At 42.3% G+C, this 22,833-nt stretch overlaps 1 protein-coding gene across 1 annotated transcript in view; it reads right to left on the minus strand.

Moving 5' to 3' along the window:
* The window catches only part of LOC138166401 (retroelement silencing factor 1-like), a 131,247-nt gene extending 120,154 nt beyond the window's left edge, over positions 1-11,093 (minus strand). The window contains exon 1 of the mRNA XM_069094854.1: positions 10,976-11,093. The gene's annotated coding sequence lies outside the window, so the exon portion shown is untranslated. The remainder of the gene's footprint in view (positions 1-10,975) is intronic.
* Positions 11,094-22,833: the final 11,740 nt, after the last annotated feature.

Raw genomic sequence — 22,833 nt, forward strand, 5'->3', positions numbered from 1 at the left:
AGAATGGGGTAAATTATCTCATATAGAAGAGGCAAGGGAAAACTGTTACAATGGAGGGGAAGAACAGGAAGGCATAGCGATCCACCATGCCCTACTGGAAAGTTGGAGGGGGAATGGGAGAGAGCAGATTGGGGGAGGGGATATTCAGCGACATCACTGTTTTGGGGTGGTGGGTAGGGAAAAATGGGGAGAAAATTTGTGAATGATGTAAACTAAAAAGTAAAAAAGAGAGAGAGAGAAAGAAAACACAGATCTGACCATGTCATCGCTCTATTTAACAAACTCCAATGGCTACTATTTGGATCCAGTAAAAGTTGCTCCTTACTATCTCTAATGTTCTCTATTCTAATGTAAATTTTTCTGGTACTACATATGGAATCAATGCTAGTTCAGGACAGTGTTCCATGGCACAGCATCAACTTCTGCCACAGCTGCAACACTAGGGCTAGAACACAAATCACTATTATATCCAAGATAAAATATAAAATACTCATAACTTGGCTCCTTCCTATCTTTCTAGCCTTCTTAAATCTTATTCTCTTGACATACTCTGTGATCCAGTGACATGAGTTTTCATACTCTTCCTTGAGTAAGACATTCTATTTCTTAACTCTGGGCATTTTCACCAGCTGTCTCTCATGTCTGGAACTCTTTCCTTTCTCATGTCTACATTCTTCACTGATTTCCTTCAAGTCTCAGCTAAGGTCCTGTCTTCTGCAAGAAGCTTTTTCTGGTCATCCTTAATCTTCTGTGCCTACTCTCTGGGATTCCTTCCGCCCAACCCTACCCCCTGCCCCCAGCATATTTTGCTTCTACATGGTTGTTTATGTGGTGTCTCCCCCATTACAATGTGAAAATCTTGAGAGCAGGGAATGCCTTTTTATTTAGTTTGTATTAGTGCTTAGCACAGTGCCTGGCACATAGTAGATGTCTGATAAATACCCATTGACAAGAGTCTCCTGTCTACTTTTCACTCCAGCAGTTACACACTCCCAAAATCAAGTCTCCTCTTCTCCAAGAGAACTTTATAATTTTCACAGAAACCATTAAGAAGTAGAAGCAGTTTTAGGTGAAAATAGTTTCCTGTCCACCTTTGATGACTATATCTCATTAGTTTCCTTTTTTCTTTTTGTTATTGTTTTTTTAAGGTACCAATTTAAAATAGATTTTTTTTTCCTTCCAGAACAAGAATTACATTTCCACTCCTTTACAACACTGGTCAAGGGCAATATTGTTCATTTCTTTCCCTCTGTACTCATTCAACCTTTCAGAATGAACCTTTCAGTTCAACTGTTATTTTTTAAATTGCCACTGAACTCCCCCTTGGTTATAAATTTAAATCCTTCCATTTTTGAAAAGCTTTATGGTATTCCCTCTGTCTGTCTCTGTATCTGCTTATCTCTCTGTCTGTGTCTCTTTCTTTCTGTGTGTGTCTCTGTCTCTCATCCAAAAGAGCTATGTCTACATGGGGCTTCTCCACCACATTAAAATCTTCCAGACATTAGTCTTGACATGCCCCCTGTACTCTGGTACAACTCAGTAATGGTGAGGTTGCAGACTCTTTCTGATCCTTTCTTCCTTCCTTCCTTCCTTCCTTCCTTCCTTCCTTCCTTCCTTCCTTCCTTCCTTCCTTCCTTCTTTCCTTCCTTCCGGAGGGGAAAAAGCAGAGCAATTGGGGTTAAGTGACTTGCCCAAGGTCACATGGCTAGTAAGTATTAAGTGTCTGAGGCCAGATTTAAACTCAGGTCCTCCTGACTCCAGGACTGGTGCTCTAGTTTCTGCACTACACACTGCTTTCCAATTCTTTATGATGCTCAAATTCTTCCTTCTCAGGATTTTGGTTCTTATTGAACCAGGTTGGTATTGCTTTACATTAGTAACAGATCCTGTTTTTCTTCATCACCTCTTTTGCCTTGGAGTTTCTCATATTCCATCATAGTCTTTATGTTGAAAAACTTAAGATTCAGTCTTAGATAAAAGAAGTACTACTTGTAGATATGGCTTTCACCCAAATATCATCAAGTATGAAGCAAAATACATAGCATTATTCTTGGTAAGATTGTATGTGGAGGCAAAAAATTCCACAAGTTGACTTCAAGGAGATTTTTGTTCTGGTTTCTTGTGTTCCTAACATATTTAGCAGTTTGTGATTAAAAAAAAAAAAAACTCAAGCTGTGAGTATCCTTGGAGGCAGTAAGGAGTAATTCTAGGATTCTTGATGCCAACCAAAACAAACATATCTTTTAGTAGCTTGCTCTCAAAAATCTCTGCCTAGTATGATGAGATTGTGACAGACAATCCACACATTGAGAAATATTTTGCCTCTAAGAAACCCTGTGAAATGGTCAGTCACCACTAAGGAATGGCTCATTTCTTACTGTCTCCTTCCAGAAAGAGAAAGTCAATGTTCCAAGATTTGCTAGTGTTTATATTTTCCAGATATTCAAAATAGTTTGTTAGCATTATCCTTTACATGTAATAAACACAGGTCTCATATCTCTGACAACTGCTACTATTTGGATCCAGTAAAACTTGCCCCTTACTATCTCTAATGTTCTCTATCATATAAATATCATGTAAATCTTTCTGGTACTACATGTGGAATCAATGCTAACTCAGTACAGTGTTCCATGGTATAGCATAAACTTCTGCCAGAGCCTCAACCCTAAGGCACCTCTACAGTACTAGAACACAAATCTTTTAGCATCAAAGCCATGTTTCTTGGATTATACTACTTATCAGAGCACCAGAATGGCTATTTTTGTCTTGTCACTGGCTATTCATAGGTAACTGAAGCAGATTGGGTTGGTTAAGTGAAATGAGTTGTTGTATGCTACTGGTACAGTGTCTGGTGGAGGTTCCACAATATCAGCTCTACTGACATTTGTAGCACAACTACCCGGGTGTTACAGATAGCCTTCACTTCTTCCTTAGTTATCACTATAGCTTCAGTTTCACATAATCTTTGAAACAGAGAATTTGCATCCAAATTACTTTTATTTGTCTAATAGAGTATACTGAATTCATAGTTGGTTGCTATGCTGGCAAACAGCATCGAATTTGATAGTTTTCAAAATACATCAGAAATTGTTGTTAGCCCATGCTTGCAATTTCAATTTGTACACATGAATTTAATCTTTGTATGGGACAGCAAGACTCACTGTACCTAAGCTTCTGCTGGAAAATGCAATTGATCTCTGGTGATCATCCTTTTCTTGATGCAGAATTGCTCTCAAGTCCTCAAGGATCTTCTCTGTATCTAATACAAAAGACTTATATGTATACAAGTATATGTGTGAGGTAGTTGACCAAGTCTTTAAAAGCTTGTTCACCTTTTGTCCATTTGTTGATTTCCAAAAAGCCTCATAAATTTTAAAATTAAATTGTATTTTATTTTCACAAAGATCTGCTTTCTCTTTCCCACCTGCCCTCCCATTAAGAAAAAAACAAAACCATTACAAGCATATATAGTCAAGCAAAATAACACGTGCCTTTGATCTTGTCCTCTTCCATTTTTCTCTAGCAGAGTGCCTCCTTTATTATCCCCACTATCTCTATTTTCAAAAAGTTTTATTATATTTTGTTTTTACATCATACAGATTAATTACCCTCATTCCATGAGAATTCACTTGTAATAAAGGAAATAAGTGAGCAAAACTAACAGTACAGTGATCTTATCTGAAAGTGTATGCAACACTACAAATCTGTAGCACCCTTTAAGTCTCAGCTAAAGTCTTACCTTCTGTAAGAAGTTTGCCCTTTCCTTCTCAACCTAAGTGCTCTCCCTCTGAGACCATCACTATCTCCAATTTAGCTTGCACACATCTTGTCTGTACACAGTTTCTACCACAGTATGTTGTGACTTCCTTGAAAGCCGGGATAGTCTTTTACCTTTCTTTGTATTCCTAGTACTTAGTACTTAGGCTTGCATATAAGAGGTGCCTAATAAATGTTTCTGACTAACTGATTAATGTTTTATTTGTGCGACAAATATGTGTTAACAGGCTTCTTCTTTTCTCTCATTTTCCCCATATATCTTTACCTCCCTTCCTTTTTTTTTATAGCATCTTCAAAATATAACAAAACTATATCTAGATCTTCTGTCTCAATTAACTACATCTATGACCTCAAGTGATATTAGGATTTTGAAAGAACCTTTTTAACATCCTGCCCTCTATTAGAATATAAACAATTTATTCTTATGAAGTCCTCTTTGAGTGTTCACTTGTATTAGACTTTTTGTTTTACTCTTTTTTTTTATTCTGGAAAACTTTATTTTTATCGTAGGTGGAATGGGGGCACAGCAAGTTAGATGATTCCAATTTTGTTGGCAACATCTAAAGCATCATAGTCTGGAGCAAGACGGACATAGGCCTTCTTCTCTCCATCGGGCCAGATCAATGTGTTGACCTTGGCCACGTCGATGTCATACAGCTTCTTTACGGCCTGATCTGATGCTTGTTGGCCTTGACGTCCACAATGAAGACCAGGGTGTTGTTGTCCTCAATATTCTTCATAGCAGACTCGGTGGTCAAGGGAAACTTAATGATGGCATAGTGATCGAGCTTGTTTCTGTGAGGGGCACTCTTCCGAGGGTATTTGGGCTGCCTTTGAAGTCTCAGTGTCTTGGGTCGCCGGAAGGTGGGGGATGTTCGGATCTTCTTCTTTTTGTGGCTATGGACACCCTTCAGCACTGCCTTCTTGGCCTTCAAGGCCTTGGACTTGGCTTCTGTCTTGGGGGGGACAACAGCTTCCTTCTTCGCCTTTGGCGCCATGTTGGGGGAAAGGGCTTGTTTTACTCTTGATTCCTAATTCCAAGGTCCTTTTCAGCTCCATTTTTTTTTCATAAAGAATGTATGAAAGTCTCAGATACTTGACACCCACACAAAATAACTGGCCATGTAACCTTGAGCAAGTTACTTAACCCCAATTGCTTTAAAAAAAAAAAAGAATGTATGAAAGTTCTCTATTTCATTGAAGATTCAGTTTTTTCCTGTTAAAAATTTATACTCAGTTTTGCTGGGTAAAGTTATTCTTGGTTGTAGACTTTTATCTTTTGCCTTTTGAAAGATCTCATTCCATGTTCTCTACTTCTGCACAGTTATGGTTACAAAATCTTGCGTGATCCTGACTGGCTTCTTTATATTTGAATTCTATCTTTCTGGCTGCCTGTAACCGATTACTAAGTAACTAATCTTTTAAACAAGTAGTAAATGTAAGCCATATCCCCAAAGGGATGAAAGTTAAAGTCTTCCAGCTCAGAAAAAAGCCTCAGTGGTAAGAAATTCTCTTAGCCTGAGCAGTTAGAAAAAAACCTCAGCTAAAGTGAAATTGAAAGACTTCAGGACAAAGATTGAGAAAGACAAAATGAAGCAAAACAAAACCACTTCGGTATGAAGGAGAGAAAAACAGCTTCTGTACTGATTGCCCATTGCTTTTAGAAAAAATAAAAAGGGAGGGGAAGAGGTTGGCTTCTCCTACAACTTAGCAAGTTATAGAAGAAAAAGATCTTAATGAGTGAAATACACACACACACACACACACACACACACACACATTCATATAATTCCTACTCCTTCCTCTCAAGGAAAAGGCTTCAACGAATGTTAGAGGAGGTGTGATAGTAAAGGCAATTAAAGATTCCCCTGTATTGGCTTGGTTTTCAAATTGATTGTATTAAAACCCAGAGCTTGTTAATCCCACCTGTGGGATGGACTTTTTGATGTGAAAAGAAAGTCCTGACTGGGAGGAGCTGGTGACGTAGATTTGGAGAGACAAGAGAGAGGCGGAAGTTCTTTTTGGAAGCAGCACCTCGTGTAGAGGGAGAGACTAAGAGATTGCTGGTGGCCGCTTTGAATTGCCCTGGACTTTTGAGACCTGCCCCCTGAGCTGCCAAGGACTGAGGAGACATGGCTGTTTTGCTGGTACTTTGTCTGTCTGTTTTGATGTTATTTTGCCAGATTTGTCCACTGGTGAAAGACTGTCCTGTTGAAGAAGTCCTGGAACCTGGCATTTGGTTAAGAAGGCCTGAGACTGTCCTGCAGACAGAGAGTGAATACTGTCCACTGGTGAGGGACAGTACTGAGAGTGAATACTGTCCACTGGTGAGGGACAGTACTGTTGTTGCAGGGGTCTGGAGACTGTCCGGCAGACAGAATGAATACTGTCCACTGGTGAAGGACAGTGCTGTTGTTGCAGGGGTCTGGGAGCCTTTCTGTTGGTTTAGAAGCCCTGAAGAAGGATTTTCTTGTTGTATGTTTACAGAAATCCTGGGAGAGGGCTTTGCTAATGTGTTCAGGGGTTCTAGGACTGTTCTACAGACAGAGGATAAATTCATGAAGGGACTGGCAATGTATCTTATGGCCTTGCTAAGCCTTGTCTCCCCAGGAACTAAGATTGCTGAGAACTTGCCTCGTGTCAAGATGAAGAAAAGACCTCCATTTGGGTATTAAGTGCTGTGTTTAAACTTGATGTAACTCTGGGGTAGATTCAATTGTGATCCAGGGGTGGGGAACTTTTGACCTTTTTGTGTTCTATGGTTGAGCAAATGAATGTATTTTACTTATGTTTGGAAACTAATCTCCATTTGAGAAGAGGGGCTTTGTGGTGGACTTAATTAAGGTATAGCCTAGGGGTGGAGAAGTATTTGGAACAGAGACTTTGTAATTGATTGAATGATTGGAAAGTCCTGGGGTGGGGTAGGCCTTGGAGATTATTTAATCACACTTAGTAAATGCTGTATTTTGAATGATGTCATGTTTTGATCTTCTCTGTTCTGGGTTTGTTACTGAATAAAATAGAGAGCACCTATGCTGGTATTTTGAACCTGGGAAGTTGCCTTTGCTTGGTATTACATTACAGGAGGGCAACCTCACTTTTTAACTGAGGAAAAGACTTCCTTTTCCTTTTCATCTCATCCAAAAGAAGGGGTCAATCACAGCAAAAGAGAACTTTGGTGTCACTGGTAAAGAAAAAGGCAAGGGTCAAAACACCAACCTGCAAAAAGGGAGAGTCTAACCTAAAGAAAGATGCTAAGGGCACAAAGGAAAGATTTTCCATAGGATTTGACTTCCCAGAAAAGGGGAGACCTAGAACTAAGCTCTTAAGGTTTCAGAAAAAATAAGCCAACAAAAAATATATACATACATACATGCATGCATACAAAAATAAATATATAAATAGACTTTTATGATAATCAAGGCACAAACCTGGAAGAGAATAACTCAAAAATAAGTAAAATCAAAAACTCAAAGAAAGAAAATTTTATACACAAAATCAATTAGAATTCTTCAAATAAATTATACAAGAGTTTATTTTTAAATTATATATATTTTTTCTGTCAAGGGCCAGCTCTGAGAAGTCCATTTTAGGAAGTCCAGGCCAGAGTTTTCTTATGCTCTGTTCTTACTCTTATGGGCTAAGTATTTCAGGATTGTTGGCTCACCATTTCATTCCTTGTGCATTCCTTGATTAAGATATGGATCTTGCTACTGTTTGTGTTTACCTATGGGATTCAGATCATCCCTCTCCTCAAACTTTGACCAACTTGCTAGGACTCATGTACTGATTTACAGTATTGGGAAATGTCCCATGGGAATGGAAGTAAAACAACATATACTTTGCCTATATAACTCCTGACCCTCAAATTAATAAACTAATTTGCTTGCAACTTGTTTGCAATTCTGCCTGGTCCACATTTCTTCATTATCATGCTCCCTCATGAGGTGGCCCACGTGTAGTGGGCTACATTTTACTATCAGCATAAATCTTCTTTCTCTCCAGTTCAGTTATTTTGACTATGAGATGCTTTACATTTTCTACTATTTACTGCCCTGTTTATTCCTGTGTAGGATTCAGACTGGGCTGGAAGCTGGAAAAGAGATCCTACTCCATTCCTGAAATCTGAACCACACAGTTACTGTTTGTTTCTGAACTTGTTCCTTGCTTAGTGCATAGCCTAGAACTGTGCCGCTGACCCTTGAATACCCATCCCTAGGTTCAAATTCCTTTCTTATTACTCCCTGGATCTGTTATCTGGAATAGGGTAGTGAGGAAACAGAATGCACAATTGACACCTGTTCATGCACCATACACAAATTTACACCTCTCTTGGGTGGACTGGGACCTCTTCTTGACCTTGTTACCCAGCCTCTTCCTGTGCTGGAATGCCCTTGATCAGTGGTACTCTTGGCTAGACAGCATTCCCAGGGTCCACAGACCTCTCTGTCTCCCTATGCCAACCTGGGCTGTGATGTGACTTACTGTAATTTCCCCTTCTCGTATTTCCTGTTTAGGATTTGGTCTGGTATATTTGTTAGATCTGTTTGATGGAGTTGAATTGGTGAATTAAGCTATTTTTCTTCCTGTTACTCTGCCATCTTGGCTCTGCACCCTCCCTGAAAGAATTTTTTAAAGATACTATAAAAGAAATGACAACTATGGAGGAGAGACAAATCAGTTAGCTATACAGAAGAGGCATAAAAACCTCACCCTATTAACAAATTCCCTTAACATCAGAATGGACCAAATAAAAATTAATGACTATAGAAGACAACAAGAATTCACATAAACAAAGCCAAAAGAATTTTTTAAAAGAAGAAAATGTAAGCTATCTTATATTTTTAAAAGCTATCTATATAAAAAAATTACAGATCTACTGCCTCTTTCCCTCATCCCTACAATCATACCCATGTCTCCCCTATCCCTAAAAACCTCATTTGTTTTGACTATACCCACTAACTTCTGTTCTTTATCCCACCTCCCCTTATTAGCTCAACTCCTTGAAAAAACTATCTGTGCTGGGTACCTCAACTTCCTCTCCTCTCACTTGCTTCTAAATCTTTTGCAACATGTCTTTGCATCATTAAACTGAAACCATTTTCTTCAAAGTTAACAATAATATCTTAATTGTCAAATCCAATTGCATTTTCTCAGTTCTCATCCTTCTCAACTTATATTCAAGCTATGACACCATTAATCACTCATCCTGGATACTTTCTAGGTTTTCATGATACTGCTCTCTCCTATTTCTCCTATTACCTGTGTTACCTTTCTTTCTCAGCCTCCTTTACTGGAATTTCATCCAGATCATGCCTACTAACTGAAGGTATCCTCCAAATTTTGATCTGGACCCTCTCTCTTTCCTTCCATACCATCTCACCTGTTGAATTATCTTATATTTCATCGAAGCAGATGACTCCCAGACCTATACTTCTAGACCTAATGTCTTTCCTTAGCTTCAATCTTACATCACCAACTGCCTTTTCTACATCTTAAACTGTGTGTTGTACTGGAATCATAGACAAGGCTACAACACTGGTGTCTTCTTAGTTCAGGCTCAATGTTTGGATGAAATGAGGTACTTTCAAGTCATTGAACACTTAGCAAAGGAGAAAATGTGTTTTGCTTTAATACGGGAAGATACAATGGCACTAAACTTCTCTGGACTCAGTTCCCCTCATCTCCTTCTTCCCTAGTAATGAAGATTAAAAAGGTAGATGTTCTTTGCTATGCCATTTCTGCTTAAAATTGCCCTGAGCATCTAAAGAAGAAGGCAGATGGAACCTGGGAACTAAATAAAATTAGCAATCCAATTGTGAGGGTCAGTCTAGTTTTAATTAATGTGAGAGTCTAGATATCCCAGGCCCCCAGTATGGTAGTGATGTTTTTGTTCTTCCTAATGCTTTTTTCTCTATTTCTGTTACTGACACTAGTCAAGAGAAATTCACTATCACCTGGGAAGGTGTCCAGAATAACTTCACCAACCTTCCTTTGGGCTACCTGAATTCTCCCTTATACTACCTCAGTTTGGTGGTGAGGAATCTGAAAGAGGCCTTCCTTCCTGCAGACATTAAAGTACATCACCACATTGATGACATAATGTTGATCAGGCCAGATGATACCACAGCGCTAGGGGCCCTACATCAGATGTTGCTCCACATGAGGGGCAAAGGGTGAGAAATCAGTCTTAAGAAATTCCAGGGTTCAGGCCACTCAATCAAATTTTTGGGAATCTAGCAAATTGGAAAAGTCAGATGATAAGCTATTGATATTCACATCTGCACAGATTTTAAATGAAGTTCAGAAGCTTTTTAAACCCTTTGGGTATTGTAGAACCCACATTTATCACATTAGTATACAAATGGCCCCCATGTGCCAAATCAACCTCTTTTGAATGGGATCCAAAAGAAGTTACAGTCTAAAAGACATAAAGTAGGCCATTCAATAGTCTCTTCCACTGGACTCTTAAGACTCTGTCCATAAAGACCAGGCCAAATGGAGCTTTTGGCAGGTCTCCAATCCCAGTCTCAATGCCTTGCCTCTTCCAATAGCCCAATGGGCCCTCAACTATGAGAACATGGTTTCTGAGGAATGGCTTTTTCCTAATTCATTAATGGTTCATCACACTACAAGAGAGGCATGTGCAACTGAAATTTGGCTATCATTTATTCAGTAGGAGAAGATAACTCTCTAGGATCCTGGAAAATCTTCCCAGTGGACTGGGCTTTGAGTCTCATGGTTGGTACGTGAAAACCTTGAGAAAAGGCAGGTATACTAGGTTCAGGATTATATGATTCCCCCTAACTAAGGATAAGGAAGCTATTTCTGCCCAATAGGGCTCTCCATGCCAATCAAAGTACCCATTTATCTCTCCTGGTGTTAAATTTGTTCCCAACTGGGAAACTAGTCCTTTTAATCCATCTTGAGACAGGAGAATTGCACCTATGATACAATAGCCTAATCATTATGCCCCTGCTTATCAGAGTTGAGTGTCTCATCTCCAATTAACAAATAATCACACCCTAGGAAGAAGAAGGGCTTACTAGTTCAGTAGTTTCTCTGATTTAGTATTTAGGAAGACTTACCTAATAAGAATGAACTGCTGCTGGACATAGTTATGTTGGACACAGTTATGTTGGATATGGTGATCTATTGCCCTTTGTAACAGCAAGCACCCCTGTTAGTGACCACTTACCTTGGTCACCTCTGGCCGGCCTTCTCACTCACCCACCAGGGTCTTCAGATGTCTCCAGATCTCTCCCCTAACAGAACATCCCCATCAGCAGTTGTAAGCAAGCACATTTATTATCTCACATTTTCCTTTTCTTTCTCCCCTCCCAGCCCCTTGATATACTTCTCCCTGGGGAAGAGTGTGTCACGTGCCTCAGCAACAGTACATACCAGAGGGGAGAACTTCCCCATTATGACTCAATGTGGTTGGAACAGAGTTCACATTCTGGTTAGGCAAACAACCTTATCGGGTGGAATATCTGATTCCTGTGCAGAATACACATCCAGGTGCCTCAGGAGTGAGGAGCCCCATTTACCCTTCAAGCATGTACTGACTGAGGTCATGTGGAGGTCACTCACAACTCCCCCTTTCTGTTTAAATCACAGGGGTCTGGAGGATGAAACAATATCTGCGCTTTAAGAGCACCCAAGGAATGGCATAGTATAGTTACAGCACAGTGAATAATAATAGGAATACAGCATAATAAACAAAGAAGGCGCAACAAAGTAGTTCCTGTACCAGCGAGCAACTTCCAGCCCCAAGACCACCAAGAAGTAGTACGCAATTTGTTTAAAAGGTCATTGACTATGTCTTTAGGGGATGTCGTCCTTGTTAGAATGATTAATTTCCCAAATTAAGTGACCCAGGTCTAACATGTTGGAGGAGATATTTCCTACCTCAATGAGTCCATGCAGGTGATGCTTGATAGCCTTCCATTGCAGGGCAGAGGAATTAAAAGGGGCAGGTGTGACACAGATAGCAAGCAGTCTGCCGATAGTCACACTGCAGGTGAGCTTCGACTTCTAGCCAAAGGAGCTCATCACCTACAACCTCTACAATTTGTTCTAAGGCTTGTAGGGCCTGATAAAATTCTGAATTAAGCTTTTTTTGTATACAGAAACCCTGAGTTACATTCTCCAATAACTGTTTCAAAAACTTGGCCTGTTGCACACTCGCACTGGTGGTTTCTACAGATTGAGCCAGGGATACAGAGGAAAGCAGAAGTGTCACAAGAGAAACAACACCTAAGATTATACATGAGATACTGTCTATGTAATAATTGCAAGGCGTGATCAGCAGCAGTGGGATACCATCCCTCTTGCTGTACCGGGACAAGGGCATACATGGATGGGTCTTTGCACTATATAAATCTGTTGAATTACAGTCCAATTATACCCAGATATACAAGGGCTAATAATGCAATTTAAACAGGTGAAATTATACAGAGTATTGTTTAAGGGGATGAGGGAAGCTGAGCTATTCTGTGTGTCTGAGCTCGCTACTGTAGCAAAGGCAAATCTTGGATTGGAGAAACACGCTCCTCCCCCATATTGTGTGCCTGAGGTGGTGTAGTTAGTTATAAGGTGCTCAATCCCCAAGGTGACCAGCCATGAATACCAAGTGCTATTTTGGGCTGCTGCAGTGTAACCCACCCAGGCAAGAAGGATCCCTCCTGGGAAGGGAAAGGTATGCCCACTTACATGCGAGTCATTATGAAACAAGCAATAGTCCTCAAACCCAGTCTGTCAAATTTTGGATTAAGACCATACCAACGCATGTGTCTGTGATAGCCACATTGTATTGAGACACTGGGCACGGAGGGACTGGAGGCTGAAAGTACAATCCAAGACATGAGTCCAAATTGAGGGGGTTATTATATTGACAGGCACGATTCCCTGGTGCTAGAAGCTGCATACGATACACTGTGTCATTAGCAGAGAATAATGCTGTATGCAATCCCCCGATGTTCAAGCAGTGGCTGTAGTTAGCGTTGGGGAACTTCTGGAGGCACCATGGTTGACTAGCTCCTATGCTGGTGAAGTTAAAGTGCACTGAGATGTTTACGAAGGCTGGGGCCACCTCAGAGCCGTGCAGGTGATGTTTCCATGTAGAACTGGGTGGGCTGTTTTTCACCCCAAGAAAGTGCTCGAATCCGAGGAGGATTCCTGATGTAAATCCACCAGCCATCCTGCGTGCCTTTGCTACCTGGTAGAAAGGATAAAAGAGCAAGAGAAAAATAGGGAACAAAGATCATGGGTCCTCTGATGTGAGACTCTTGGTCTTCTTCGTCGGCATCTTTGCCATTTCTTCTTCACTGAGGAAGCAAAGTCACTGGGTGGGAACCCATTGACCTTCCTGGGAGGAACCTGTTTCTCCATTTTCACAATCTGGAATGACAAAAGCATACCCCGGACCCCAGTAATCAATATGTCCTGGCCCTTCCCAGGAGCCATCCACTGACTTCCACATGACTCGAGCAGATGGGGGGGGGGGGGCCTGCTTTCTTAAGCGAAATACATGGGAAAAGCACATGGCCGGGGTAGTGGAATAGGAAGAAAATTGTAAAAAGTTGTGTGTATAGGGTAAGGTTGAGAGCGGCCTGTGTGAGATGCCGTGACCCGTCTACTTCCCCTTTCTGTTTAATAAGGAGGGCTTTGAGGGAGCGGTGGGCCCGTTCCACCATGGCTTGGCCTGTAGGGTTATAGGGGATGCCAGTGGAATGAGAAATGCCATATTCTTGTTGAAAGACCTGAAAGGCGCAGGAGGTATAGGCTGGACCATTATCCATTTTTAAAGCGGCAGGGGGTCCTGCTAAGGCAAAGCAGTGATATAAATGGGAGCAGACATGGCTGGCCGCCTCTCCAGGTTGAATAGTAGGAACCCAGAGGCTGTATCTATAGACATATGTATGACTCAATGGTGGAAATGGGTGACGTCCATCTGCCATAACTGATTAGGAAAGTCTCCACGGGGATTATGTGCCAGGATGCCTGGAGGGGGTCAAAAAGGTGCACACTGTACTCAGGGATGAACAATAATGGAAGCTTGTTGTTTTGTGAGGCCATAAAGGCGCTGCAAGAATCCTGCAGAGAGGTGGAAACGTTGGTGAGCTGCCCTTCCTGACTCCACATGGTAAAGGAGAGATAGGGAGTTGCCTTGAAAAATGGGCCCAAGCCATCTGTATGACAGCGGACATGCATCATATAGACCAGATGGGTATGGGATAAAAGCAATTGCTGTGCCCAGAAGAGTAGCTGTGCTATTGTGGAATGCCCAAAATCTATAAAAGCATTGGGCACACACTGTACCGCTTGAAGGGCATACTGGATATCAGTTATAAGATTAAAGGCTTGAGTTCACCCAGCAAAGAGTTCATTTTTCTGGGTGGACTCAAAGGGGGTAGGGAGGAGCAGGAAAACATGAAAGGATGAGGCAGCTATCGCAGCACAGCCTCATGTGGTGGCATCGGTGAAAACATTGGGTCCTGCACGGGGGTGTCAGACAGCATCGATTTTCGGGCAATTAAGGAGGCTCTGGAAAACAGCTGTGCAAAAGGGTAGGGCTTAGGAGGAGAGAGTGGGGCAGATAACAGCACCAGCGCCCATGGGAGATGTAACTGAGCAAGGGTGCAGAGGGCTGCCTCATCTATAAGTAGGGCAAGCAGGGGTGGAGCCCCTTGAAGGAACATGGCACATTTGACACAATCAACGATAAAAGTAGGAAGATATTCCACATTTCTGTTATGATTTTCTTTGGTTGAGAAGGGTATAGCCACTCAATAGCTTGTTTATCTTGGTGCAATACAGCAAAGACTGGGGCATCCTTAAGAATGGTTAACACCAGTGGCTTCTCTGGGTCTATGCGGGCTGTACACATTAAGGTGCGATTGAAAATGGTGTGTAGGGCCACTCTAGCCTGAGGTGTCCATTCCCGAGGGGAGGAGAGTTCTGAGGGACCCCTGAGTATTTCATAAAGTGGGGTTATTAAGGAGGGAGGAATGGGAATTGATGACCGGAGCCATTGAATAGCGCCCACTAATTGTTGGAAATCATTGAGGGTACAACAAGAATCTTCTCATATCTGGGGATGTTGCAGTCGGCCTAAGTAAGAATACGGTTCTCCGGTCTGAGTTTTGTCAGGGGCAGGTTGGAGGCTGAAGGAGGCCAGTGAACGGACAATTGCTTCGTGGAGATGCTGTACTTGAGCCTCTGAGGAGGCTGCCAAAAGGAGATCGTCCATGTAATGGATGATGAGGCAGAAGGAGAAGGTTTGCTGCACTAGGGCAATAACCTGATCTACAAGTACACTGACAAAGGGTGGGACTGTTTGCCATGCCTTGGGGGAGAACTTTCCACTGGTGTCTTTGATGTGGACTCTCATAGTGTGTGCTGGGTACAGAAAAGGCAAACATCTCTGTCATTGGGGTAGAGAGGTATGGAATAAAAGCAGTACCGGATGTCCAGGACGACTACACTCATGTCTTTCGGTATCATGTTAGGGATGGGAGGCCAGGTTGTAGGGCTCCCATAATTTGCAATAGCTGCATTGACTGCCCTCAAGTCTATCAGCATGCGATATTTACCACTTTTCTTCTTGATGACAAATACAGGGAAATTATAGGGACTAAATGATGGTTTAATGTGGTTGGCCTCCAACTGTTGGTGGACTATTTCCTGTAGAGAGACTAGTTTTTCTTTATGAGGGGCCATTGCTCTACCCATATAGGGTCCTGATGTTTCCAAGTCAAAGGGGGTATTTCCGCCCGGGCAATGGCCCCTATTAGTTTGAAGTCTCTGTGGATAACCAAAAGTGGAGAGCCTTCAATAAATCTCGGCTCCTTCAATAAATCTAAGCCCTTGGGACCACAAGGGGTTGGAACTGGCTGCTCTTTCCCTCGAACTCCCACTGTAGGGGATAGGCTGATTGTAAAGCGGCCTGAGAGCCCCAGATATGGTCACTACCATACCCTGTTGTTTTGTAGGCCAGTGAGGGGGCCAGTCCAATTTGCGGTTCTTGACCAAGGTATCTGCCCTCGTATCTATCATGATGGTGATAGGCAATCCATTAACAACTATGGTGCAGAGGGGTTTATCATAACCAATGGCCTGGGTGAAGTTTATCTCTGTTGTGGGAGGTATCTGCTGTAAAGGAATAGCCTTGGCAATAGGTTGGCCAGGTTCTAGTACTACAGGATGGGCGTGGGGGTTGGTAACCACTATCTGCTCTTTCCCAGCCTGCAGGAGTATTGAGTGTACTATGCATAGGACGTAATCCGCCAAGCCTACTATTAAACAGTTTTGAGGGGAAGCAGAGATTAGCAATGGGACAGTGGTCGAAGGGGCTATTTGAATGCCTGCTTGCAGTTACTGGCCACCATCCTGCAGTCGAAGCCACTGATATTCTTCTAGGAAGCTGGGTTGGAGTAGGTGGGGCTGTCGTAAGGTGTGACTACCCTATGGGGAAGGCTTGTGGATGGTTTGGGGCCCCTTGTGGGGGGCCCCTTCTCCATTTTCCCGAACCCTGTAGAGCAGGTACGGTTGCGGCAGAATTTTGCCGGATGACTAAATTTACCACAGCAAAAACACACTAGCTTAGGTGCAGCCCTTGCAGCAGAGTAATCCTTCTGAAAATGCCTGACTTCCCACACTGGAAGTATTTGACCTGACTTTTCCCCCTCTGCATGTTTTTAAACCCCTGTGAGATGCCTTGGGCAATGGCCGCAGCCATGGCTTCCCCCTCAGTGGTAGTGGGATCTACATTGGATCACCACTCCAATATGTCCTGCAAGGAAGCCCTAGGGAGCAAGATAGCAGTGGCTTGCACACAGGCTTTATTTAGGCCCTCCCTAAGGAGTCTCATGAAGAACAGCTGTGCTGCGTCCCTAACAACCTATCAGAGGCTAACTGTAGCCAAGCCACGTAGTCCTGGATAGCCTCGTTTCTACCCTGCTTTATGGCTGTTAATTTCTGGGGTATAGTACAGGGAGGGTCTAAAGCGCTCTAGGCCTTTGTAGCACATTGACCTATTATTATAAATACCCCTGTGTCCTAGCAAGTCTGAAGGTTGGAGCTGGCATGGTTTTTTATCCCTGTTATCATGTCCACTGCTGCCTGACCGTCTTGTTGGGGTTTTTCTTTACCGAGTCCTGTGCTTCCTTAGTGAATGTCCAAATAACACTCTGCCCCAGGGTGAGGCAGGCATTGGCTAGAGATTTCCAATCATTAGGAATTAAGGCAGTCTTTTTGGACACTTGATCTAACATTTGAAGCACATAAGGAGAATTTGGTCCATTACTTCTTTTAGAAATTTGAAAGGTATTGGCACATTAGTGGATCTGTTTCTATAGGGTATGCGGGGAACACCTCTTCCCAGCCATCCAAGTCTTCCCCTTCCGCCCTGGCACGTCCTACCACTTGCTGTAAGGGCGAAGGGGCAGATGGAAGGGTTCGAACACCCTCTAGGACGAAAGCCTAGTTGGGAAGAGGCTGCCCAGGGTGCCTGGGAGTGGTTTACCAGGAAGGCAGACGATGTAGAAAGACTGCCCAGTTTTCGTGTGAAATGCTCAACCTCCTTTTTCAGCATTTCCACATCCTCCATTGTACTTTCAGTTTCTCTGGGGCCAGAATAGGGAGGCAGGGTAGGGTATAGGCAGGTTGGCAAGCGTACTGAGGAGTCTTTAGAGGGCTCAGAAGGGAGGCCACCATCCCCTTCATCCAAGGAGTGTGGCTGGTCTGGCACGTAGCCAGGCACTGTAATGGCACTCATGGAGTGCCCTGGAGGGCAGCTTTTACAAGGCCAAACAGCAAGAAGTCTTGATCTACTAAGATGCTGGGGCTGGACTCTTCATAGGAAGTCATCTGGTTACCAACCACCTCCCATTTTTTGGAGTTTATTCCTGTGTGATCTAGCCAGGGGGAAACTTGGAACACATGTTTCACAAATCGTCTGCAATGTTTCAATTCTATTGTTACTCCTTGCTTTCATGCTAGCTTATAGATATGACAAGTAAGTATATGTATCTGTGGTGCTGGGGGCAATGACAGGGAGACTTAAATCTGCTCCCATGTCTGATCTGTACCTACGCATGCTTCCTCAGTCTTGAGGGCTATTCAGGGCTTCCTACTAAATGGGGCTGGCAGGTCCCTGTTCGGGCGCCAGATGTTAGTGACCACTTACCTCAGTCACCTCTGGCCCACCTTCTCACTCACCCACCAGGGTCTTTAGATGTCTCCAGATCTCTTCCCTAACAGAACACCCCCATCAGCAGTTGTAAGCAAGCACGTTTATTGTCTCACATTCTCCTTTTCTTTCTCCCCTCCCAGCCCCTTGATATACTCCTTCCTGGGGCGGTGTGTCACGTGCCTCAGCAACAGTACATACCAGAGGGGAGAGCTGACCCGTTATGACACGTACTCAATGCAGTTGGAACAGAGTTCACATTCTGGTTAGGCAAACAACCTTATCAGGTGGAACATATGATTCCTGTGCAGAATACACACCCCAGCATATCCAGTGTGGCTACCAACACAGGTTCTTAGATATGCTTTTCTAAAGGAAAGCAACTCAGAATGGGTTAACAATCTTGCTTTAATCAATCAAACATATCATTTACCTAGTTCAGGAGGAAAAGGTCAGCACCCCAAACTTCAAAGTATACAGACAGGTTACAAGCAGAAGTTATAAGAAGACAGCAAAACAGATCAAGCAGACAGGCTTCCAACTGTCTGACCATTACATCTATACCTAGTCACAGTTACCAGAGAGGGAAGCACCAATACCTGGGTTTTCAAAGCCGGGCTCAAAGGCTGCCCAGAGTCTTCTCTGGTCAAATTACACAACACTTCTCAAAGTGAGCCCCAAAACAAAGCCTCACATCAGGGTTTATATAGCCTTCTCCTAGTTCCGAGAATGTTGCTCCATTCAACCTTCTTGACACAGTGAGCAATCAAAAAGTATTCCCAAAAACCAATCCTTCCACCACAGGCTCCAGGTGCACTTAAGCCTATCAAAGGGCCTAGGGGCAGGGAAAATCTTAAATTTCCATTCCTATAACACCCTTCTGTAATGGTAATGGGAATTTGAAGATCTAGCTTGCCCCTTAATAGGACTAAGGGAATTTGAAGATCTTTCTTGCTTTTTCCTCTGACCCCTAATTGGCTGAATGTAATCACATGGGGAATGTGGTGGCAGGAGCTTGCTGAACAGGTAGAGCAGAACTGAAAGGAAGCTGGGAGTCAGAGTAGTTAGCACAGTGGGAGAGAGAAGATGCAGGCAAGGAGACAGTGGCTCCATGCTGTGTTATGGTATATTAACTCTTTTTTTGCTATGCCAGATTAGGTTTTCTGGTGTTGGGATTTGGCTTTCTGGTATCCGAATGTTTTGCTTCTGTCTTATATATGGAGAGTCTGTCAAATTGTGCCATTCAGAACTGTCCCAGTATATTCATAGTCACCATTGGTGCTGTGAATATTGCATTGGAACTATACCTTCCTTATTCTATCTCCAGTGTAGTCATTTAGGCCTCACTTTTCCCTTAGATGTTTCAAATTTCTAGAAAGGGCTTGAGGGATGAAGGGATGGTGTGGCTGTGATGTCCTTATTCCCTAACAACATTGTGAAAGTAAAAATGGTTCCGAGTAACTATAGGAAATAAATCCCTAGCTGATAGAGCAATCTTGAGTTCCTGGAGGAAGATGAGGGAGAGTCCTTACACCCAGTTGTAATGTAATATCAAGGAAAGGCAACTTCCCAAGGTTCAAAATACCAGCATAGGTGCTCTCCATTTTATTCAGTGACAAACCAAGAACAGAGAAGATCAAAACATGACATCATTCAAAATACAGCATTTACTAAGTGTGATTCAATAATCTCCAAGTATTACCCCACCCCAGGACCTTCCAATCATTCAATCAATTACAAAGTCCCTGTTCTAAATACTACTCCACCCCTAGGCTATATCTTCATTTAGTCCACCACAAAGCCCCTCTTCTCAAATGGAGATTAGTTTCCAAACATAAGTAAAATACCTTCATTTGTTCAATCACAGAGCACAAAAAGGTCAAAAGTTCCCCACCCCTGGATCACAATTGAATCTACCCCAGAATTACATCAAGTTTTAGCACAGTACTTAATACCCAAATGGAGGTCTTTTCTTCATCTTTGACTCGAGGCAAGTTCTCAGCAATCTTAGTTCCTGGGGAGACAAGGCTTAGCAAAGCCACAAGATACATTGCCAGTCCCTTCATCAATTCATCCTCTGTCTGTAGAACAGTCCTAGAACCCCTGAAAACATTAGCAAAACCCTCTCCCAGGATTTCTGTAAACATACAACAAGAAAATCCTTCTTCAGGGCTTCTAAACCAACAGAAAGGTTCCCAGACCCCTGCAACAACAGCACTGTCCTTCACCAGTGGACAGTATTCACTCTCTGTCTGCAGGACAGTCTCAGGATCTCTTAGCCAGCAGCCAGGTTCCAGGACTTCTTCAACAAAAGGACTGTCTTTCACCAGTGGACAAATCTGGCAAAACAACATCAAAACAGACATCCAAAGTACCAGCAAAACAGCCATGTCTCCTCAGTCCTTGGAAGCTCAGGGGGCAGGTCTCAAAAGTCCAGGGCAATTCAAAGTAGCCCTCAGCAATCCTTCTCAGTCTCTCTCTCTGCCTCCACAAGGTGCTGCTTCCAAAAAGTTCTCCTGCCTCTCTCTTGTGTCTCTCCAAATCTAAGTCACCAGCTCCTCCCAGTTCGGGACTCTCTTTTCACATCAACAAGTCCATCCCACAGGTGGGATTAACAAGCTCTGGGTTTTAACACAATCAATTTGAAAAACCAAGCCAATACAGGGGAATCTTTAAATGCCATTACTATCACACCAGTCCCCTCAGAAAAAAAAAGAGATCAGTCCCTTAGCAGAGACCTCTAAAAGGTCAGAGATTTCTTATTACCATTGCTCCTGTGAAGCTTCCAGGGAGAGAATGTCCTTGTTAGTGGTCTGGGAAACCCTGAAGGAGTGGTAAGAGGCTGCATGTATGAAGATAATAACTTCTTAGCTATCTTGCTATAAGAAATGACTTGTGAGGAGGAGTGGATGCTGGATGTTTAATTGCTTATACTGCAACCATTCTGGTGAGTAATCTATGCCCAAAGAACTATACCCTTTCACTCAGTAGTACCACTACTAGGTCTGTATCCCAAAGACATTAAAAAAAAAAAAAGGAAAAAGACCTATTTGTACACAAATATTTATAGCACCTCTTTTTGTAGTGGTAAAGAATTGGAAATTGAGGGGATGCTCATCAATTGGGGAATGACTGAACAAGTTGTGGTATAAGATTATGATGGAATTTTACTACACTACAAGAAATGATGAGCAAGAAGTTTCAGAAAAAACCTAGGAAGATTTACATGAACGGATGCTTAAGTGAAATGAGCAGGGCCAAGAGATCGTTGTACACAGTTATAGCAATATTGCATTATGATCAAATGTGAATGACTTAGCTATTCTCAGCAATACAATGATCCCACATAATTCCAAAGGTCTCATAATGAAAAATTCTATACATTTCCAGAGAAAGAACTGATAGAATGTGAGTATAGATGGAAACTTACTGTTTTTCACTTTGTTTTTTTTGTCTGTGTTTTCCTTCACAATCTGATGAATATGGAAATATATTTTGCATGATTGTACATGTATAACCTATATGAAATAGCTTGCCAACTCAGAGGAGGAGGAAGGAAGAGAACTGGGAAATTAAAAAAAATTTTAAATTAATATTAGAAATTTTTATATGTAATTAGAAAAAAATAAAATATAATTTTAAAAATTATACCTTGCTATAGCCCGATTCACATCAGCACCCCAGGGAAGAGGGTGATAATGAGGAAAATGTGGTCCAGGCAGAATTGCAAGCAAGTTTCAAGCAAATTCATTTTTTCATCTGAGGGTCAGGAGATATATAGGCAAAGTATACTTTGTTTTATGGCCACTCCCATGGGATATTTCCCAATACTGTAAGTCAGTACGTGATTCCTAGCATGTTGGTCAAAGTTTGAGGAGAGAGGGGATCTGAATTCCATGGGTAAACACAATTAGTAGCAAGATCCCTATCTTAACAAGAACTGTACAAGGAATGAAATGGTGAGCCAACAATCCTGAGATACTTAGCCCATAAAAGTAAGAACAGACCATGAGAAACTCTGGCCTGGACTTCCTTGTATGGACTCCTCAGAGCTGACCCTCAACACCCCCCAAATTGAGGTCATATAGAGTCAGACACAACTAAAAATTACTGAACAACACACTGGGATTCTTAAACTTCTTTTGTAAGATGAACCCCTTTAGCACTCTGGTTACGCCTATAGAGAAACTTTTTCTCAGAATAATTTTTAAAATGTAATCCTTTCCCCATTATACACTGTGATATTGGGTAGTAGCAATGTCCAAGTTCCTTACTTCTTCAAGTTAAGGATCACTTTTTTTGCTTCTCCAGCCTCAAGGTGAAGGGCAATATGAGTCAGGAGGCAATGCTGCTTCGTAAATCATCTTATCTCTATAAAAAATCTAGTCTCTGAAATGTCAAATTTGTGAACTCTCTAATTTGAGTTTATCCACAGGTAAATCCCAAGACTGGTCCTACCCAGAAAATATCCCTTCTCTGACTAGAAGCTAGATTCTTGGGTAATACTACTATTAACAGGATTTTTACTAAGCCAATTTCTAACCTTAGAATGCTTGGAGCTGCACAAAGCTGGCCTAGAGATAAAAGTGTCAGTAATCAAGTAGTTTTGATGAGGTTTAGGATCCGGGAAACCCCTTGAACTCTAGCCTAGCCCTCCAGTGTCTGCTATCTCCAGGTAGCCTTCAGCTATTTCCCACCCTTAATCCCATTCCTGGAGTCTGACCTCAGTGATCTAAAATCCTCCTTAGACTCTCCCCAAACCCCTCCTCTAGACCACTCCTAGATCCCTCCCACAGTCTTTCTGTATATAAGATCCATCTTGCTCCATAAAGGAGCTGAGATTCGATCTACTTTAGACTCAA

The sequence above is a fragment of the Petaurus breviceps genome, unplaced genomic scaffold, assembly GCF_028583685.1.
Source record: "Petaurus breviceps papuanus isolate PSGF00001 unplaced genomic scaffold, PetGlider_PUasm1.0 221, whole genome shotgun sequence".
NCBI classification, from domain to species: Eukaryota; Metazoa; Chordata; class Mammalia; order Diprotodontia; family Petauridae; genus Petaurus; species Petaurus breviceps.